General features: G+C 42.7%; 1 protein-coding gene and 1 long non-coding RNA gene across 7 annotated transcripts in view; one reads left to right on the top strand and one right to left on the bottom strand.

Annotated features, from left to right (window-relative positions):
* The window catches only part of LOC118877714 (uncharacterized), a 119,679-nt gene that overhangs the window by 18,487 nt on the left and 78,407 nt on the right, over positions 1 to 22,785 (top strand). The window lies entirely within an intron of this gene.
* beat-VI (beaten path VI) overlaps positions 1 to 22,785 on the bottom strand; it is a 69,638-nt gene that overhangs the window by 32,298 nt on the left and 14,555 nt on the right. For 2 of the 3 annotated variants that reach the window (XM_065866400.2, XM_036817602.3), the window contains exon 2: positions 7,213 to 7,258. The exons of the other annotated variant lie outside the window; for it this stretch is intronic. The gene's annotated coding sequence lies outside the window, so the exon portion shown is untranslated. The remainder of the gene's footprint in view (positions 1 to 7,212; positions 7,259 to 22,785) is intronic. 3 annotated transcript variants of the gene reach the window in all.

The raw sequence follows: 22,785 nt of genomic DNA, 5'->3' as shown, positions 1-22,785 counted from the left end.
CATGAGGCATCGGAACATAAGCTGATAATATTATTGCGCTATTAATGGGCTCAGGTTTTATGGCACTTTTAATCGCTTTTGTTACAGTTGCCAAAGTCGCAACAATAACTTGACAATAGACCACAATAAAAAGAATTTTGCTTGCGTGTGTGAGTGTTGGGAGCTTTCTTCTTTCTCCCTTCTCACTTCTCTATCCATTTCTTGTTGCCTTCGCTTTTGTATGACTAAGCAGCGATTGCAACTTTTTGCCATTTGCCCGAGGCAAAAACTAATTGCAAAACCAAACGCACATCCCAAGTAGCTACCGATACCGCTTCCGTTGGCTCCTTTTCCCGCCCCTTTTTACCGCCGTCTCTGACTCTGCGGACAGGTGTGCAGAGGCGGCTGCGACTGCTGCAGCAAGCTGAAAAGCAATTTAGCAAATTCCTTGGTGTTTGGCAAATAGAAAAGCCAACTTCTCGGTTCTCGGTCTTTTCTTTCGGTCCTCCCCTCGCCATCACCCCAAACGGCATCCTTCGGCAAAATCAATTTTAATGATACCAAGCTGCCAGGCAGCCTCAATGGAAAGGAAGCAAAGCGAGTGGCGGCAAGTAAATGGCAAATGGCACCTCTATAAAATGGTTATCCCCTAACTCATCCTGGCCTGGATTGCAACATATGCAGTTCACAGTGGGTCGACGTTGAGCATGGATAGAGGTGGCCAAAAATTAGCACCCGATCCAAATTATCGATAGTATTGTACATTTATTTTAAGACATTTATCTAATTTATCGATAATTGTTATTGCATATCGACCATTATGTGAGGTAAAGCTAGTCTTGTTTTACATACATACATCCATCCTTTTTGGATTTTTGAAGCTTAGCACTTTTATTATGTCTCTGAACATTGTTGATTATTTAACGTTTTAATGAAAATTATCGAAATAATCGATAGATCGATATATAAAAAAATTAATGAAAATGCAATATGAATCTATTATATGATTATCTTTTCTTCCTCACATGTATACACCTTCCTTTTCGATATTTCTTAAACCACCCTTTTTCGATAAGGTAACATATTTTGGTTCTTTTACCCAATCGAAAGTTTCTCCCCCTTGGAATTTACAACCCTCCTATAATTTGTAATAAAAAATGGTTACCAAGGGAGAACTCCCTCCCAAAAAAGGCAAAGGCACCTACAATGTAAGTAATTATTTGGTAAATATATAGTTTTAGGGCGAGTCCCCTAAAAGACGAGTGCACCTGGCAAAGTCTGGGGACATCTCATATCATTTTTAATGCGTATGTGTGCCGAGTCTTTTTACCTTTTTCTTATTTTTTTTTTTAAGTATTTCCTTTGAGGGCGGCAAGTCCCTCAACTAAGTTGTTATACAGTTGCGTGCACCTGTCTCTAGCCATTTCCAGGTGCAAGCAGATGGCATTTCTTTGGCTCTTTGGCTTGGCTCCCCTGTTGGCCCCCTAGCGAGTGCTGCTGGCTTGTCGCAATTAACGTTCGCGGAAATTCCTGGCAGTGGGATCAGCGGGTCGGAAGGCGGGGGTCGGAAGGCGGAGGGCAAACGCATTGGGGCGTGAACAGCACGGAAGTCGTTCGGCCCACACGGCGGATACGTGCTTTAAGGTCTGACCTTCTTTATGTGTGAGATTGTGTCGCTGTGAGTGTGAGTGTGTGTGTGGGTGTCGCTGAGTGTCTGCTGCAAATTGTTGCATGACATTGTTCCCTGTCACCCACATACCATTCCCTAACCATTTCTACCGTTTGAAGGCATTTAGTGAGTAGGTTCCTGGGCTTTCTTCCCTTTGCAGTGATAACTTGCGGCCTATTTGCCATTTGCGTGTGGCATATGGAAAAGTCGGGAGTCAGAGCAAAACAATTGCTGCCATTACAGTTTGTAATTCGGTAATCAGCCATACGAATCTGCATAATAGCAATCGTTCCTCTCCTTCGTCCTTGCCAAGTTAGGTAAACATGGCAAGAAAAGCAAGAGCCATAAACCGGGGCTCAGACAATGGCTGCAAAAGGTCTTGAAAGCGATTTCCCATTGATTCCCATTCCCATTCGCCCTTCTCCCCATGAAATCCATGAAATCCCATCGCATACTGCACCTTCGCAATGGCCAATTCATTGGTGGCTCACATTTTCGGTGATTTAAATTAATTTCAAATATCATTTCTCACTTGCGGCGCACAAATCGACCCTGACCTGCGGCACAGGAGAGCTGCGGTGCCGGCTGGCTAATGAATATTTAAACAGCTGCACGTCCCACTAGCACATAGAAAATATATGGACCCTTTCAACTGGTTGCCATGGCAGAGTATTAAATGAAATTTTCCACCAGGGCCAAGTTGTCTCAGTGGAAAATAAAAGAATCAGACAATGCGAAATTTATCTAGGCAATTGCATTAAGTGGCAAATAAGTCTCAAGCCCGAACCTAAAATCCTGGGGAAAAGACAACTCAGAAATCTAACAGCTTAGTTTGTGTTTTCCAATGATTACTATAAAAGAGTATACTTAAGAAGAAGATTCTTAACTGCCAATTATCTTATGCCATTATATACCTATACAAATCAGAAATTTTGAAATAGACTTTAAAAAGACTTTATAAGCCCCTTTTTATCAACTTAAAAGTGACCCAAAAAGTACGCAAATATGAATCATTAAATAAAAATGATCAGCTAAGAGGTGTCTCAATGGCAACATCATTTTGTCAATTGGTTTTAAAGTGACAGATAAGTCTCAAGATAAGAGCAAAAGCTCATCCCGGAATATAACCACTCAGAAATCTGTTCACGTTTGATGTCTTTATTTGTGTTTTCCAATCCAGTGACCTAGCCAACGCCGCGCGCCTTTAAAGTAATTAAATTTCCGTGGTATTACGCATACGCCACATGTTACAGCAGAGTAACATTGCGGGCTGTGTGTTCCTGTCTGTGTGCGTTTGATTGTGCGGCTTGTAACCAGGCCATCATGTCGGCGCCTGCTGGTTTGCAAGGGCAAAAGTCTGGGTCTCTCAGTATCCGTCTCCATTTCCTTCTCCTCCAGTCCTCCAATCCTCCAGTCCTCCAGTCCTCCTCCAACCTCATCGCCATCATCTCATTTCATCTGGTTTGGCATGGCCTGGGATGGGATGGCCGGGTCTGGTCTCATATCAACAATGTTGCTAAGCTGCCAGCTTCAGCTACTCCCAACCGCAGCGGTTTCAGCGTTGAAATAGCAGAAATTTTGATTTTACGACCTTGTTGCCGTCATTAACGTTATTTTATGATGACGCTGATACGACCGCGAAATATTGTGTGGCCCAACCAAAGCCCCGCCCGCATCCACAGAATCTAAAAGGAGGCTGAAGGACCTGCAGCAGCCCCTGGGATGAGATTGTGTGTGGACCAAGTTATTATGTTCCGTTCCGACGTCTAAGTAAAAAACCAATAAATGTTAATGAAAATACAAGAGACAAAGTTTAGTTCGTCGAAAGGGAATCGCATGAGGCATCGGAACATAAGCTGATAATATTATTGCGCTATTAATGGGCTCAGGTTTTATGGCACTTTTAATCGCTTTTGTTACAGTTGCCAAAGTCGCAACAATAACTTGACAATAGACCACAATAAAAAGAATTTTGCTTGCGTGTGTGAGTGTTGGGAGCTTTCTTCTTTCTCCCTTCTCACTTCTCTATCCATTTCTTGTTGCCTTCGCTTTTGTATGACTAAGCAGCGATTGCAACTTTTTGCCATTTGCCCGAGGCAAAAACTAATTGCAAAACCAAACGCACATCCCAAGTAGCTACCGATACCGCTTCCGTTGGCTCCTTTTCCCGCCCCTTTTTACCGCCGTCTCTGACTCTGCGGACAGGTGTGCAGAGGCGGCTGCGACTGCTGCAGCAAGCTGAAAAGCAATTTAGCAAATTCCTTGGTGTTTGGCAAATAGAAAAGCCAACTTCTCGGTTCTCGGTCTTTTCTTTCGGTCCTCCCCTCGCCATCACCCCAAACGGCATCCTTCGGCAAAATCAATTTTAATGATACCAAGCTGCCAGGCAGCCTCAATGGAAAGGAAGCAAAGCGAGTGGCGGCAAGTAAATGGCAAATGGCACCTCTATAAAATGGTTATCCCCTAACTCATCCTGGCCTGGATTGCAACATATGCAGTTCACAGTGGGTCGACGTTGAGCATGGATAGAGGTGGCCAAAAATTAGCACCCGATCCAAATTATCGATAGTATTGTACATTTATTTTAAGACATTTATCTAATTTATCGATAATTGTTATTGCATATCGACCATTATGTGAGGTAAAGCTAGTCTTGTTTTACATACATACATCCATCCTTTTTGGATTTTTGAAGCTTAGCACTTTTATTATGTCTCTGAACATTGTTGATTATTTAACGTTTTAATGAAAATTATCGAAATAATCGATAGATCGATATATAAAAAAATTAATGAAAATGCAATATGAATCTATTATATGATTATCTTTTCTTCCTCACATGTATACACCTTCCTTTTCGATATTTCTTAAACCACCCTTTTTCGATAAGGTAACATATTTTGGTTCTTTTACCCAATCGAAAGTTTCTCCCCCTTGGAATTTACAACCCTCCTATAATTTGTAATAAAAAATGGTTACCAAGGGAGAACTCCCTCCCAAAAAAGGCAAAGGCACCTACAATGTAAGTAATTATTTGGTAAATATATAGTTTTAGGGCGAGTCCCCTAAAAGACGAGTGCACCTGGCAACGTCTGGGGACATCTCATATCATTTTTAATGCGTATGTGTGCCGAGTCTTTTTACCTTTTTCTTATTTTTTTTTTTAAGTATTTCCTTTGAGGGCGGCAAGTCCCTCAACTAAGTTGTTATACAGTTGCGTGCACCTGTCTCTAGCCATTTCCAGGTGCAAGCAGATGGCATTTCTTTGGCTCTTTGGCTTGGCTCCCCTGTTGGCCCCCTAGCGAGTGCTGCTGGCTTGTCGCAATTAACGTTCGCGGAAATTCCTGGCAGTGGGATCAGCGGGTCGGAAGGCGGGGGTCGGAAGGCGGAGGGCAAACGCATTGGGGCGTGAACAGCACGGAAGTCGTTCGGCCCACACGGCGGATACGTGCTTTAAGGTCTGACCTTCTTTATGTGTGAGATTGTGTCGCTGTGAGTGTGAGTGTGTGTGTGGGTGTCGCTGAGTGTCTGCTGCAAATTGTTGCATGACATTGTTCCCTGTCACCCACATACCATTCCCTAACCATTTCTACCGTTTGAAGGCATTTAGTGAGTAGGTTCCTGGGCTTTCTTCCCTTTGCAGTGATAACTTGCGGCCTATTTGCCATTTGCGTGTGGCATATGGAAAAGTCGGGAGTCAGAGCAAAACAATTGCTGCCATTACAGTTTGTAATTCGGTAATCAGCCATACGAATCTGCATAATAGCAATCGTTCCTCTCCTTCGTCCTTGCCAAGTTAGGTAAACATGGCAAGAAAAGTTGCCAACTTTTAATTGAAGTGAAAACGACGATAACGACAGCATTGTTTGGGAGCTGGGAAATGGAAAATGGAAGACTGGGAGACTGGGTATTCGTATGGGATCCTGGGATCTGCTCGGCTCGGTAGCTTTGTTGCCAGCCCGCTGGGATATATGGAATATACGTATGCCAAAACGAATATATGTGAAGGCAGCGCTACGTATACATACGCTCTGTGCAAAAACAGTTGCGGAATTGCTTTTTAAACCCACAGAGCGGGGCATAAAAAACCAGCACAGCCGCTCTCGGGGGGCGTGGCCCAAAAGGGTTGAGTTAAGCCTTTAAAACGTGAAACTTTTGAGCCGCTTCAAGTTTTAGCCAAGCGTATTTGCCTTTGTGGTCGCTCCGTCCCCAGCTGACATGCAGGCAAATACCCAACTCGACCCGACCCCATATGCATGGTATGGTTGGTATATATACATATATATTGGGCTGCAATGTTAAAGTTTGCGTTGCATGCCAGGCGTGGGAGGCATGGGTTTGGGGTCAACCTGTTGCCAGGTCAGGACCTCTGGGCCTGGGAAGCTGCTGTAAACATTAGACAGGCTATCAATGCGGGCTGCGATAGCGGGTTGTATAAGCAGGCGGCCTTGAAACGATAGTTGGCGGGGTGGTTATGGGTGGTCAGGGGTTGTTAGGGATAGTTGGGGATGGTTGTGGGTGGTGGAGGCGTACCCGGCACCCGGCATTGTTTGCATTGGCGCACGCAAATATGTTTGGCAGCTCCAGCTGGGACCAAGGCACGCGCCGGAGTGCGACATTCGTGACGTCGCATTCAAGACCCTGCTCCCAGGTCCACCTACTCCGCCTCCTCGCATCTGATCTCAGCTCTTCCCTGGCCAGCTTTGATTTATTGATTTTAGCCACGGCACACAGCATACCAAATGAGACAATATTTACTAGCCTCAGTGCCGGCCCACATGTGGCACCACCATGGCCTACACTCAGAAATATTTCAAGAATTCTTCTTTTCTAGGATTGCTGAATAAATAATTTGTAAAGTAATAAAAGGTTATATTGTACTCAACACTGAGTTAAATAAAAAAATTTTAAGTTCTATGTTTTTCTATAAAGTGTTATCTAAAAGTATAATTTTTTCGATAAAATATATTGAAACTAGGGATTGTAGGCAGGACTTATTTAAAAACAGAAAATGTATGTTTTTTGTCTATAAAGTATTTACAAATTAGCTTGCTTCTTGTTTAAAAATTCCATAAAAAATCAAGCAAATTGGTAAACACAAAATAGAAAGGCTGCCAAACTAAACAAATGTTGGGAGGTACTAAATAAATATAAAAATCCCTGTAGGCCTTCCAAAATAAAGGTTTTAAATAACGACTATTTACAGTACCTTATTAAAAAAAATCGTTTTAAGTAAATATTTACAAAGAAAACAGATTTGATTTGATCTACTTTTTTCTGTTGAAATCAGAGGTGCTATAAATAGTTTCTGTTTTTTTTGAGTGTACCCTAGCAGCAGGAGCATGGCAAGCACGCTCGATATCAGTGTCAGACTTCCATTAGCCAAACCGAATGGACCCCGTTCGTCTCCGGCCCGCCAGCTGTTTAATAAGCCCCCGTATTTTAAATATGGAGCAGATGCACAGTTCCCGGATCCAGATTCGAGTGCGGCTAGGCTCCGTTTGCGGTGGGGTGGGGAAAATGACGCAAGTTCAATTAAATCAAAGCCTCAGCATATTTCTTACCCGCTAGACAGTTCCGGCGCCAGACGCCGTCTGCTGGCGGCAGTGTCTGCAAGTAGAAATGGAAGACGAATTAAATTACATTTAAAGCGCAAGCTGTAAAAAAAAAATGAAGAAAAAATCCAAAGCCAAACCCAAGAAGAGTGGAAGGAAAAATAAATTGGCCAGCAAAGAGGGGAAAAAATGAAAATCATGGAATTGATGTGGAGAAGCCAAGAAAAAACCGGACTGATCCACCCAATAGGCGACTATGGGATACACTCGACCCATGGAAAATGCCACAAAAATCTCGACCAGCAACAGGTGAGTGACGGCCATAAACTCACCGTGTAACATTTTTTTAACAAATTTTTTCTTTGTCCGCTCACAGGTTATAAATTGAACTCCTCTCCATAATCCCGACGCTCAATTGCTGAAATGCTTATCTGCTTAAGTGGCAAACGAATATGCCATTCATTCGCTCGTATCGTGATTACAGAGCGCATAAAAAGAAGCCGACAAAGTGTAAGAAATGGTGCCAATGAAACGAAATAAAATCGGCAAAAAAAAACGAGGGAAAAGCGAAGAAGAATGGGATAAAATGCTGGAAAAGCTGGAAAAGTGCCTCCTGCATATAAGAAATGTGGGTGGTGGTGGTGTGTGGAGGCCGAATCAAAGGCACAGCGCCAGTCCCCGAGATAAGTAAAGAGAGCAAAATTAAATTGGACATTTATCAAGAGATGCTTATTGATGCCCGAAGTGCCAGGCAGCAAGGACAAACACAAGCCAACAAACAAACAATTCAACAAACAAACATACACCCAAGTCAAGTGGGCCGGCAATGTCGCTCAATTATTGTTTTGAGTGAAAAACTTTTATTGCCCCGACAACTGGCGGAAAGGTCGAGTCTCGAGACTTGAGACTTCAGATCGCTTGTGTAATTTAAATGTAGCCCCAGGCAGGCCAACAAACGACTGGCAGACACGCGGGCATAAATTAAAGTCAGAAGGCTCAGGAGTTCTTGAATGCCTGAGAGCCTGAGGCAAAACGATTCATCCCCCAGCCGAGGGATCAGCCACTAATTACGGCTATTAGTGGGGGCCAACAGAACAACAGGAGCGCCAGAAACAATTACGGCCCATTTAATCACCTGCTGAAAATGTAATTATGCTGCATACCTTTTGGGGCAGGATCTGGACTTCACACGGAGCCCCCCCTTCTTCCAAACGAAAAAACCTAAAAGTTACAGAAAAACAAATCGAAATTCGCCGCCAGTGGCATGAAATGTTGCCAACGCGATTTAGAATTTATTGCATGAAATTAACTTTTGCAAAATAATTCACATAACTTTGGGGCGTGCCGAAAGGCCGTCCGAAGTGGCTTAATAAAATAATTTATGGCCCAGGGCGAAGGGCCATTTCAGTTGGCAGCGGTTGCCACTTGCCACGCCCCGTTTTGCGGACCTCCCAGTGCCCAGCCAAGCGGATGAAACAAAGCAAATTAATTACGAGTCAAAGCGAAAAACCTTTGACTCAACTTTCGGAACGCACCTTTGCACATGCAGACATACCAGCATACATACATACATACAAATGCCTTTATCAATATCCTTTTGACCAGACCCGTGAGGAAGAGCAAACAAAGTCTAATCAAATGCGACAGCAGCTGCCTGCCTTCCAGCCAGCCTGCTTGCCTTCCTCTCCAGAAAGTCCGGGTGTCCACTGATGCGTGGCTAATGTGGTAAAGGGGCCAAAGGGGCAGGACCACGCCCCCTCTTTTGACCGTAACTGTTTGCGGGGGGAGGCTCTTCGCTTCAGTTCGATACGGCTGATCCGGCTTTTTCACTCCGCCCCGCCGAAAACTAAGCTGGGCCACTTTTTGCTCACTGATGCGTTGAGTGGACTGAATCAACAGCTGCCAAACGTTCGGAACGCAAATTTATAATGTCTTAGTGCCCATTCCCATACACAGGCTTTTTATCAACACATTTCACATGTCATTAGCCAGGAGATAACACATCTTTGGGGTGGGGATATTCATATCTTCGAGTATTCCTATCTTTGTCCTGCCTTCGACAGCCTTGACAGTTTGGCATTTTGTTTTTTTCGTTGAGATTCTAATGAAAAGCTTTTAAATTAAGCACACCCGTTTGGGGTGTTGCGGTGAGATCCATTTGAAATATTAACAAAGGGCACAGGTGACGGCGACAGGACTCGCTGGTTTTTCAACTGCCACACTTGAGCTGGCAGTGCAACATGTGCACACTGCACACGCCGCAGACAATTCCGCTAAAAGCATCACACCCGTGGACAGTTGCGGGTGCCAACTCCGAGTCAAATTAAACGCTCCTCCAGCTCCGGATACGGTTCCTCCTTCTCCTGCCTGTTTGTGCTGCTCCTCGTGCACACTCAAAAAACGCTCGAGGAGATGGAGGAAGAGTTTTATCTTTGCCATGCCAGCCGCAGCAATGCGGCTAAGGATCATAACTCACGCCGGGCATCCGTGCTCGTCACTCAAGGAGCGTGAAAAACCTTCCAAGATGCCGGGGAGTCAGCCCAGAGTCCTGCCTGCATTATGCAGTTGTCCCAGGGCATCACGTCAAGGCACTTAGGAAAAAATAGGCTTAGATATAAGTTGGAAAATATTCTAAACATTCCCTTTTTTGTAATGCATTTATATAGCATTATAGCATCTATAGCATTTATAAAGATATCTAAGTCTGCGGATCATTATCATATTTAAGATAATGAAATCAGAATTTGCTTCTTAATTAAAATTTATTATAAGGAAACTCCTTTACAAATATTGAAATTTTACCCATACTTGTATTTCTAAAAAATTCATACCATATATGAATATTCCAAACTTCTTACACGAACATGAGTTTAAAAATATCCTTATATTAAAAGGTCATTTCTTAGTATAAAAATGTTCAAAATACTTCAAATATATTTTTTAAAAAACTTCTAAGCAGTACAAATAAACAGAAAACTAAATTCGGAGAGCGTTCTCAGTTACCTGCTTATAAATTCCGCAATTATCGCTTACTTCTTTCGGTTTTCTTGGCCCACATTTATTTGCAAAGTGCAGGTGCAGCATCTGCCGCTGAATGCACTTAACATGTTGTGCCACAAAATCGTCCACCATATGCCGTGCATATTAATTTGATGGCACTCATATTTATGCCAAAGCAAAGCCAAAGCGTTTGCAGCTGCCTTCGCAGTTGTTGCGACATTTTTTGACTAGTTGCAGTCAGTGTCTCGCTGTCGCAGCCGCACATTTGCAATGCAAGGAGCATGGAGCAGATGCTGCTTCTATTTTGCATATGGACGAAGGACCCCAGTTGTCGCTCGACAAAAAAAAAAAGAAGCTGCCAAGCTGGCAATAGACAAAACAGGACCAGGACCGGGACCCCGGAAACTAAGGACAACTGCGATTGCGACCAAAACTCCAACTCCAAACTGGCCGTGTTGCGATTTTTTCTCTATTTTTCTTGCGGGTGCATTCCACTTTAATTATTTCAGCAATGTTGCTGTTGCTGCCGCCTCTGCCGCTGGTAACGACATGAAATTTACATACGCAATTTCATTGTTGCCGCAGGATCTGGCGGTCCTTTTTCGCCCTACTTCCCTACCCCCGGCCCTTTGTCAATCCCATAGCATAACGCATTTTATATTCAAATTTTTTCGCTGCAGTCTGGCGACCAGGACACTGCAAATTCTATTCGCAGTTTGTTGGCCCTGCCCCCACAATATCTATATATATTTTTTTTCCCACCCGTTTTTCTTGTTTTTGGCCCGAGGATTGTTAGCCCCGGGCTGCTTATGTGTGTCTGTAATAATCAGTTGCAAGTTACATCATAGAGAGAGAACATGCAGAATTTACTGTCGATTTCACAGGCATTTACCCAGACCTCCGGACCCCCAGAGCAGGCCAAGTAATGGTTATAACCGGCTTTTATGCACACCATAATGCCAGGCATAACACCACACCACACTGGGTTGCTAAGTCGCGAAATGGTTTATTTAAGAACCGCCAGATTTCGTTTTGCATATGATGAAGAATTCCTGCTGCAGACATTGCATCGCAGGAACCAGTTATCCCGAGGAGTGCAGGTCCTTGGGAATGTACCTTATTATGCATGTTATGCACAAGTCCTTTTTTCCATTTCCGCGCCATGTCATTGCACGCTTAAGCAGCAAATTGTCTGATGGCATTTGTGTAATTTATATTTCAGAGGATCTCTCCACTCTATGTTGTCCAACTGTCAACAGCTTTTAGGCCTCTTTGGCCTGTTAAATGTAGCGCAATAATGAGCCGAAATATTTACATTTCTTTGCGGGCCGAACCGAAATGCAATAAACTCTCGAAATAAAAGCAAATAAAAAGTAATCAGAATTTCAGATTCGAGCCGTAATAAAGCGAAGAGGACTAAAAGGAATTAAAAAGTGTGCTAAATAATTCATTTTTGAATTAAAATATAAATCACTTTCACACCATTTTGTCGGCGGACATTGGTGTAGACCCAGTTTTTACTGCAGGCCGTCCTTTCTTTTTTTGGTTTTTCCAGGACACTTGTTTATTTTATTACTTTCGCGCCGAGCCAAAAGGGACGCAGGACACACAAGAAAAGGACGCCATGCAAATGAGCGACCTACCCGGGCATAACGAAAATCTTTTTAATGTAAAAGTGAATTACTTTTAGCAGCGATTTCCGAGTGTGTCCTCCCCGGAACCATTAAAATTGACGAACTGTAAAGGAGCAGCAGCAGGAACAGCAGGCATCGCAGGAGCAGGACTTCACGCCCACTCCGGGCCACGCCCATAAACGTCTCGGCAGGTCGCCTTGGGTTATTAGGCAGCTTATTATCGGACGCATTGGCGTGGCCAGGGCATCATTATCGAGTGCTTTGCGGCTTTCCTGGGGTCCCAAGGTCCAGAATTCAAGGATCCCAGGATCCCTTGCTCTCGTCCGGCTGGCGAAAGTAATTTCAGTATCCTTACGCAGTTCTTTTTAATAGGATTGTGTTTGGGGAATTACCTGAAATCAGGGGAGTGAGATAGCAGTGTGACCGCAGGCGCCGGAAGCGAGTAGCTGGCAGGGCGGAAATGAAAACGGCAACGGGCACTTTTAATTTCTCAAAATGGCAACTCACCGACATCCGTTGCCCGTTCGATTCATTGATTTAATGCAGAGCAACAGCCCAGTTCTCCGGTCCTTCCTTCTCCTTTATTGGCAGCTTAAGAATTATTGGGACTTGTTGCAAAAGTTCATATCGTGCGAAGTAATTCAGAAAATGCTATTTTCTCCTCCTCGAACAGAACTCTCGCTTCTTGGCCACCTTTTTGCCATTCTACCTTTTCCACCTTCTGGTTCCCTTTTTCTGTCATTTTATGTTTGTGAAATATGCATTCGATTTTTTACGCTGCACTTTTTCGCTTATCTTCCAACTGGCAGCCACATCGCATAAGGGAATGTGGAACTCACGGAGTGCAAATATCACGTATACGCAATGTTGTGGCTTGTTGGTTTTCTTTTCACTGCAAATTAGCTGCTTTCCCTGCCACCCAACCAAGTGTGCGATAATTTACTCATTTCATGTGCTATTAATTGTCAGTAAATGGGGTTCTTCTTTGGAAGGGCCGTTGTAAATTGTATATGTGTCGCTGGGAATGTCAGTGGCAGTTGCAAACTTTCACCGAACTCTGACCAGGACGAGAGAGAGTCGTGGTCCTTGGTCCTTCAGTTTTATGCTTTATGTTTATATTTTCCCCGGGCCTCTTGTGCCATATTTATCATGGCTCACTTTTGTGCCGGCTGCGCCTGGTTCCATGCGGTTTTGTTGGGCTTCGTTAGTCGAGTATAGAGTATAGAGTGTTGTATGTAGCATCCTTTTGCTCGTCGTCCTGGCTCGTCCTTTCGGCCAGTGCAAATTCACGCTATCTAATAGCTCCTCGGCTCTTTGGCTCCTCGACCAACAACAACCGACGAGAGCGAGACAATGGCTTCAGCAGGACTTGCTGCACTTGAGCTCTTCCTGTGGCTGTCCTGTGGATGCCGCTGCTGCGCTTTTGGCGCTTCCAGGAGAGGAACCCCGGCTGTGACCTAAATTTTTACCAAATTGGATAAATTTTTCGCATTTTCGCTTTGGCTAGTTTTTTTTTTTTTTTGTGCTCGTCCTGTTCGTCCTGCGACGCCGACGAAGGCGACTCTTCTCTTGGCTTCCCCAGCCATTGTTGTTGCAATTTCTCGCCACATTTGATTTATCTCGCCTTATATACAAGTCGAGCAACATATATGTACATTGTACAATCTACCCCGCCATATCACGTTTTCAGTTTGTGCTCTTTTTTCTGTGTTTTGTGTAGAGCTCTATGTTGTTTGTTGCCCTGTGTCTCCCGCTTTTTGCTCATCCTTTTCCTAGCGGGTGAAGAAGTGAGTCACCGCAGAAACTGCTCTTCTTTTGCCACTTGTATCTCCAGAATTGAATCTTGCCCAGAATTCTCTGCCATCTTTGCGGCAACTAGCTCTGCCGGCTTTGTCGTCTTGCTGGCCGCATCGCTTTTTATTTGAAGTTTCTGCCGCCCCGTTGTTGTCCCTACATTTTTTTTTATTTTTTTATTTTGGTTTTTGGCTACGTGTTAGGCATAGTAGTTGGGCGGCTTGCCCTGTCGCCCGAAGCTTTTAATCATGATTTACGAGTCCGGGGGACAGAAAGACAGGGACAGACCCGGGTCCGACAAGAGGTAAATATAAATGGAATTTTAAAATGTGATCTGATTTAATTATGCACGGCAAGTCAAAGGAAGACAGCCAGCAGGGCAGGATGTTATTTATATGTACATGGCAAAAACAGCGACAGAAACGACAACCAGCCGGTCCCAGAATCAGGACTTTGAATCGGAATGGGCGTAGCCGGAGCCACCGAAGCATTTGGTAAACAAAGCTCATGATGGGATAAGGAGAAAACCGCAAGCAAGTCGAATTTTTACTGCCCTAATTGGCAGTAGAAATCCCTTTATTTTAAGTTTACAACTCATATTATGCAAACTAATTTATTTATTTCATTTGGGTAAAGCACTTTATTTTATAAAAGTATATAACATATAGTAGGTAAATTTCAAGTAATGGAATCCAGAAGTCCAGCTTTGGGTTCCCATTATAAAAGTCTTTGGAATTACGAAAAAGTCGAACATGAAAATGGGTTGAAAATGTGACCCTCTTAAAAAATTTATATTTAAATGAAGAGTAATAGGGAATTCAAACACAAATTCATAGAGGTATCCCACATCTAAATCGGGATCCAATTACCCAAGTTATGAAATTTAGAAGTACAGTTTTGGGCTCCTGTTCTGGAAACCATCGGAAATACGGAAAAGTCGAACATGAAAATGGGTTAAAAATGTGACCCCCTTGTAAAAGAAAGATTTGAATGCAGATTAATAGAGAATTCAACCACAAACTCATAAAGGTATCCCACTGCCAAATCGGGCTACAATTTCCCAAGTTATGAAATTTAGAAGTACAGTTTTTGGCCCCTATTCTGGGAGACATCGGAAATACGGAACAGTCGAACATGAAAATGGGTTAAAAATGTGATCCTCATTCAAGAAAAAGATTTGAATGCAGATTATTAGAGAATTTAATCACAAACTCATAGAGGAATCCCACATCTAAATCGGGCTACAATTACCTAAGTTATGAAATTTTGAAGTACAGTTTTGGGCCCCTATTCTGGAAGACATCGGAAATACGGAAAAGTCGAACATGAAAATGGGTTAAAATTGTGACCCTCTTTTTAAAGAAGGATTTGGACGCAGATTATTAAAGAATTCAACCACAAACTCATAGAGGTATCCCACATCTAAATCGGGATCCAATTACCCAAGTTATGAAATTTAGAAGTACAGTTTTGGGCCCCTATTCTGGAAACCATCGGAAATACGGAAAAGTCGAACATGAACATGGGTTAAAATTGTGACTCTCTTTTAAAAGGAAGATTTAAATGCAGATTATAAGGGAATTCAATTACAAACTCATAGAGGTATCCCACATCTAAATCGGGATTCAATTACTCAAGTTATGAAATTTAGAAGTACAGTTTTGGGCCCCTATTCTGGAAATCATCGGAAATACGGAAAAGTCGAACATGAAAATGGGTTAAAATTGTGACCCTCTTTCAAAAGAAAGATTTGAATGCAGATTATTAGAGAATTTAATCACAAACTCATAGAGTCTAAATCGGGATCCAATTACCCAAGTTATGAAATTTAGAAGTACAGTTTTGGGCCCCTATTCTGGAAACCATCGGAAATACGGAAAAGTCAAACATGAAAATGGGTTAAAATTGTGACCCTCTTTTAAAAGGAAGATTTGAATGCAGATTATTAGAGAATTCAACCACAAACTCATAGAGGTATCCCACAACTAAATCGAGATCCAATTACCCAAGTTATGAAATTTAGAAGTACAGTTTTTGGCCCCTATTCTGGAAACCATCGGAAATACGGAAAGGTTGAACATGAAAATGGGTTAAAATTGTGACCCTCTTTCAAAAGAAAGATTTGAATGCAGATTATTAGAGAATTTAATCACAAACTCATAGAGGTATCCCACGTCCAAATCGGGCTACAATTACCTAAGTTATGAAATTTTGAAGTACAGTTTTGGGCCCCTATTCTGGAAGACATCGGAAATACGGAAAAGTCGAACATGAAAATGGGTTAAAAATGTGACCCTCTTCTTAAAGAAGGATTTGGACGCAGATTATTAAAGAATTCAACCACAAACTCATAGAGGTATCCCACATCTAAATCGGGCTACAATTACCTAAGTTATGAAATTTTGAAGTACAGTTTTGGGCCCCTATTCTGGAAGACATCGGAAATACGGAAAAGTCGAACATGAAAATGGGTTAAAAATGTGACCCTCTTCTTAAAGAAGGATTTGGACGCAGATTATTAAAGAATTCAACCACAAACTCATAGAGGTATCCCACATCTAAATCGGGCTACAATTACCTAAGTTATGAAATTTTGAAGTACAGTTTTGGGCCCCTATTCTGGAAGACATCGGAAATACGGAAAAGTCGAACATGAAAATGGGTTAAAAATGTGACCCTCTTTTTAAAGAAGGATTTGGATGCAGATTATTAAAGAATTCAACCACAAACTCATAGAGGTATCCCACATCTAAATCGGGATCCAATTACCCAAGTTATGAAATTTAGAAGTACAGTTTTGGGCCCCTATTCTGGAAACCATCGGAAATACGGAAAAGTCGAACATGAACATGGGTTAAAATTGTGACTCTCTTTTAAAAGGAAGATTTAAATGCAGATTATAAGGGAATTCAATTACAAACTCATAGAGGTATCCCACATCTAAATCGGGATTCAATTACTCAAGTTATGAAATTTAGAAGTACAGTTTTGGGCCCCTATTCTGGAAATCATCGGAAATACGGAAAAGTCGAACATGAAAATGGGTTAAAATTGTGACCCTCTTTCAAAAGAAAGATTTGAATGCAGATTATTAGAGAATTTAATCACAAACTCATAGAGGTATCCCACGTCTAAATCGGGATCCAATTACCCAAGTTATGAAATTTAGAAGTACAGTTTTGGGCCCCTATTCTGGAAACCATCGGAAATACGGAAAAGTCAAACATGAAAATGGGTTAAAATTGTGACCCTCTTTTAAAAGGAAGATTTGAATGCAGATTATTAGAGAATTCAACCACAAACTCATAGAGGTATCCCACAACTAAATCGAGATCCAATTACCCAAGTTATGAAATTTAGAAGTACAGTTTTTGGCCCCTATTCTGGAAACCATCGGAAATACGGAAAGGTTGAACATGAAAATGGGTTAAAATTGTGACCCTCTTTCAAAAGAAAGATTTGAATGCAGATTATTAGAGAATTTAATCACAAACTCATAGAGGTATCCCACGTCCAAATCGGGCTACAATTACCTAAGTTATGAAATTTTGAAGTACAGTTTTGGGCCCCTATTCTGGAAGACATCGGAAATACGGAAAAGTCGAACATGAAAATGGGTTAAAAATGTGACCCTCTTTTAAGAGGAAGAGACATAGAGGTATCCCACGTCTAAATCGGGATCCAATTACCCAAGTTATGAAATTTAGAAGTACAGTTTTGGGCCCCTATTCTGGAAACCATCGGAAATACGGAAAAGTCGAACATGAAAATGGGTTAAAATTGTGACCCTCTAAGAATAGATATATTTAAATGAGGTATAATTGGAAATTTAACCCCAAATCCATAGAGGTATCTCACGTCGAAATCGAGATCCATTTACCGAAGTTATGGAATCTAGAAGAGCAGTTTTGGTTCCCGTACTGAAAGCCATTGGAATTGCGGAAAACTCAAACATAAAATGGGTTAAAAATTTTACACTCGTATTAAAGAAAAGTTGAATGCAGATTGTTAGAAAATTTAAACACAAACTCAGTTAGAATCTAAAAGTGCATTTTTTGGTTCTGTGAGTCAGCATTGATTCATACAATATTAAATAGAGTTTTGTATATATAGACCCCAATTCGCCTTAGTACAAATAAATTACCCAATGGTAAAAGCACATATTTTTCTTTTTAATCCATAGAAAAATATCTAAAACACCTTAAAAGTCAAACAGAGTTGATAGCAAATACTGAATAGATTCCTTAACCCAACGCAAGGGCCAGAAAATTCCAGCACTAAACTATTAAAGCAATCTGTTCTTCAGAAACTGGATATATGTGCAGGGAAAGTACACAACATTCCGGCGCTTGATCTCCCATCGTCGTCCCTTCGTCGCCTGGCTTCATTTTGCTGCTTCCTGAACATTCTCTCGTCATTTTTTCCGTACTTTATTTTAGTTTTTGTTTGGGATTTTTCCACCCAGGGTCCTCGGCCCTCAGTCCTTGGTCCTCGGTCCTTCGCTCCGATGCATTTTGTTAAATTGCAGCCAATTGGCCATGGCGTAGGCAGTCGGGCGGACACTAGATGTTGGCTGGGCCAACAATTTATGCGCCCTGTTGTTTATTAGCCAGTGCGGTCAGTGTGCCTTCAGTGTACTTGCCTTATTCTCGGCTGACATCAAATCAAATTCCAAGGAGCATGTTTGTCCCCGGATTGGAATTTGCACGATAAGTAAGTAAAAGGGAAATGCCAGGCAAATAGCAGGGGAACAATTTCAAATGAGACATATTCAAAAAACCACAGAAATAGCCCCGCAACCCAAACACACACTCGTGCACACGGCGGGTAGCAAATACAAATAGCAGGCGATAACACACAGATACACAAGGGGACCCCACATAGATTCAAAACCCACACATAGACATGCACATACCGACTTATAGGCAAATATAGAGGACATGTATTTGCAGTGCCAACATCAAACGCTTTGCCATCCCCCAAACGAACCGCCGTCAACCATCAACAACGTTGTTTTTCTTGCCGTTTGACGTTGTCGTCATCGTCATCGCCATCGCCATCGTCGTCATGGCATAGTCAATATGTTTTCATTCAATTTGGAAAGCATTTTCATAAAATTTCCCACAAGAAAAACATTGCGCACATATAAATATGTGAAGCTCGTCGAGTGTAGTAACTTTGGCATGCCGTGCACAGCATTCAGAGCACCCACCCACTGGGTATTTGGCAATAGGAAATTATGCGAAATGTGCTCGATTTGCGTAAACAAACCGGAAATGATGTGCCGCCTGCCGGCTGACCATTTTCGAAATGAACGGAAGACCTCAAAGAAAAAAAAATGGGCAACCCGAAAATTTGGGGTTCCCGAACCGCAACTGTATTTATATTTATGCATTTATTTATTTGCCAAAAGGATCAGAGTCGCGTCTTCTTGTCTGATGCTGCTACTCTGCCCCCAAACAAAAATCGCCATTTCCTTGGTGTGCCCATTATGCTAATTGAACAGTAAAAAAAAAAGAGGGGAGAAATAAAGAAGGCCCAAATTTGGGGGCCCACTTTATAGGCTCAACGCGTGCTCTGCTCCCCAAATGGTCTAGGAATCGTAAAAATCTTACGCCGCGCTAAGGAAAAGTATGTAAATATACTCAGAGTTCGAGGGGTCGGGCAAATATTTTTAATAAAGTTCACGGCCTAAGCAGCTTTTGGCCAGCCGCAATATAATTAGAGAATACCGCTGTCGGTCTTGTTGTTATTGCAAATTGAATTAGTAACCAAGGCAGAAAGTGGACAGGCAGCAGAAATCCTTTTTCCGTGCTACGTGCTACGTGCCGGGGCAAATCAAAGGCAAAAGGAGCCGGGCCAGGAGTCGACCGTAACCGCAAATGGAAATGCAAATTTCCCGCGGTTACCGCGACTGCGACTGCGACCGCAAAACCTTTTGGCCCAACTCTGGAGCTCCCCGGCTTCTAGCTGGAGCCCAATGCAGCAATTTAATTTCTTAAGCAATTTTCATAATCTGCAGCAAATTGTTTCTGAATGCTGCCAGCCAGCCGGGGTCTCTCGTTAAATTTTATGCAGTTGGCGGCTGCATTCGCGCCACAATCTGCCATTGAGGCAGAGTTAGGCTAGCCCAGTAGCTGAAAACCAACCCATACCAGCCACCCCCACAAAGTTTTTGCCATTTTATATTAATTTCGCAGGCTCTGCAAGGCGCCCTGACCTCGGCGCGCCCTTGAGTTACAACCGCCCGCTGATGTCGACGGTCGACCGTCGACCGTCGGCTGCCTTCTGTCGGCTGCTGCATAATTAAAATGGCAGTTCAATCCCAAGCACAGTCAGCAGACTTTGCCACTGGCAAAAAGCAGCTGTCCGCCTTCTAAACGCGTTCACACCAGTCCTTGTCCGAGTTTACAAAAGCTCAATTTATCCGATTAACAGCGGGGACTTAGACAGAACCTTTTAAACCGGTTAATTCACCCTTTTGTTTTAGGGGATCAATTTCATGAATATGTTATGTCCTTATTTCAATGATGAAAATACCCTTTCAATTTCACATTTTATCAAATAAATTATTAATGTGCACAAGGAAAGATCTTTTATGAAAGGCTAAAACATTTAAACTTATATTTATGAATTCTAATCTAAATACTTAAAATACATTTAAGGCATTGTAAGCTTGCTTACTCTTGATGGTCAGTGTGACCTTACTTACAGTAAAACCTTACAAGTAAGACCTTACTTACATTTAATGCAAAGTGTGACCATGCTATGAGAAGCGCGGTCTTGTTTAAGCTTGAGAAACCTTATGTATGTAAGCCGTTACCTTTTCTTAAAATTAAATATTAATTTATAATAATCATTTTCTAGTTATAAACTCTATGAAAAACACGGCATAAACACGATTAAGTTTTTCTTAACATTTCCCATTTTCCACTGCAAACTCCCACTTGGCAGCTTTTGCCGACAATTGTCTCCTTCGCCCAGGGCGAACTTGGCAGCTTTTTGCTACTTGTGGCCACTTAACAGGCACCCGCGCTGTTGCCCTCCCCCCTAAAATGGGCATGTGGCATACGGAGTGCAGCTAATTGCTCTGCCCATTTCCGCGCCCAAAATTCGCACGCCAAAAACCAATTAAGACGCCAGGGGTAAAGGGAAGGGAATGGGGGAAATCCAATGGTGCGAGCGCGTGATAAATCAAATTTGGTTGCCTTAACAATATTTGCACATACGACAGTGTGCGCAACACAACACAAATCAAATCAAATTAAAACATAAAGTCGGGCAGATTCAGATTCATGTTGGATGTGGAGTTTGAGTGTGGGTTTTGGATTTTGAATGGGTGGGTAGGGGGGGTGGGTGGTGCTACATATAGGCCTGCCAGATTGGGTGTCCTCTTTTATTATTCCATTCGCATGCAGCTGCCATGTTGAGGCAAGCGACGCGTTTATGACGCTGACAGAATTATGAGGCCTACATGCGTTGATTCCAGATTTTGCAGATTTTCAGATTTCCGATGCCGGGCCACGAGGGTCCTTTAAATATTTTTACGCAGATAAACTAAACTGTAAGCCCGGGCGGCAAATGGATTTTCAGCAAAAAATCACAAAATCGCAAAACGTGCTTCACATACACAGGGAGATCAGTTCGGGCTCATCATAAATACATCAGAGGGGCGGTGGATGATGCTGCGATGGAATGGATGGCCAACTTGAGACTGGAGCCGTGTCACCACCACCTGTCTGTGGCAGCATGTCACGCGACCTGTCGAGCGCGCAAAAGCTGACATTTTTATTAAAATATTACCGGGTACTCTGAGGGTTTTAAGCGTGAAAAAATGCATGAAGTTAGCAGTGCCTCGGGAATTGTTCACGCTAATTTTGGGGTTTTGTTTGATTACTTTCGTTTCGCTTTGCAATCTTGTAATATATCGGAGAAATCCTCCCTCTTTGGTGGGTTGGTTCTTTCTCGTATGTCCTCATCGCCATGATGATCTCCGGGTAAGTGCTCCTTTGTGCGCATTTTGCACCTGCCTTTTGTTTGTCCCATCAATGGACAATCACCGCCCACCTGTACCGACCTACAGCCGTCACAATTGTGTCTTTGGCACCCGCCTCCATCGACTTTCTCATGTCGCTTCCCCATGTCAACTACTTCTTCTTCGGCCAGACAACTGGGTTGAACAATAAAATTTTAATAAGCCTCAACAGGATGGCCAGCCAGCCAGGCAGCCAGTCTGCCAGCCAGCCAGCCAGCTCCAACTGCGATGTCCTTTCCAGTGTTTCCCCCCCTCCCCCCTGTATCCTTGTCTCTCTGCTACATCCTGTCAATCGCTCGAAGTTTACGGAACGCTATTGTTCGACATTGCTGCTGTCCCACATTGCGTATGAGCAATGCGTCAAATTCGAGCCATGTTGTTGCATATGCATGTACTATAGGGTTGCAAAAGCCATTCCTGTTTGACTTTTAATTAGCTTGGAGCACACTCTTTCAAAGGTTTTCCATCGGCTTATGGACTAGGAAAGTACCTTTAGGTGAGTCCACCATTTTCCAAAGTAAAAAACCTAGTTCAGGGATAGGCAGTTAAGGGGATTATCAAAGACCTGCAATTAACTACAGAATAAAGCCCAACCGTAACGCATTTAATTTACATACCCACACCGAAACAAAAAAGTCTTTGGGATTTGAATCTATTATTTGCCATTCGAAAGGGCCCCTCAAACCCATTTGCTGGCTACGCTCCTAATCCGTTCACGGCCTACGCACACCCATGTGACATATTTGGTTTGCCAGCTTGACGTATAAATAAAAAATCAAGCGTGACGAACAAATTCATGCAAAGTAAATTTTCATGTACCCGCCAGCAGCCGGCAAATAAAAAAACCCAGGACTCTCTGGAGTGGATTCAGGATTCCGGGATCCTGGGACCTAAGCCTAGGACCCATGCAAATATACATATATATTTTGTGGCAGTAACACCTAGCCGAGTTTGAGTGGGTTGCTCGGTATTTTGTGTTTAAGTACCAACACACACTGGAAGCTGGAGAATAAATTGCTGCTGGTTGGGAAACCTTAAAATCAATTGCAAATACTTCACTGTACTTAATGCCCTACTCAGACGTTTTGTATAAAGTCTGAATATATAAATTTAAGGTGC

Source organism: Drosophila suzukii, chromosome 3, assembly GCF_043229965.1.
Source record: "Drosophila suzukii chromosome 3, CBGP_Dsuzu_IsoJpt1.0, whole genome shotgun sequence".
In the NCBI taxonomy this organism is placed as follows: Eukaryota; Metazoa; Arthropoda; class Insecta; order Diptera; family Drosophilidae; genus Drosophila; species Drosophila suzukii.
This window is presented reverse-complemented; position numbering and strand designations above follow the sequence as displayed.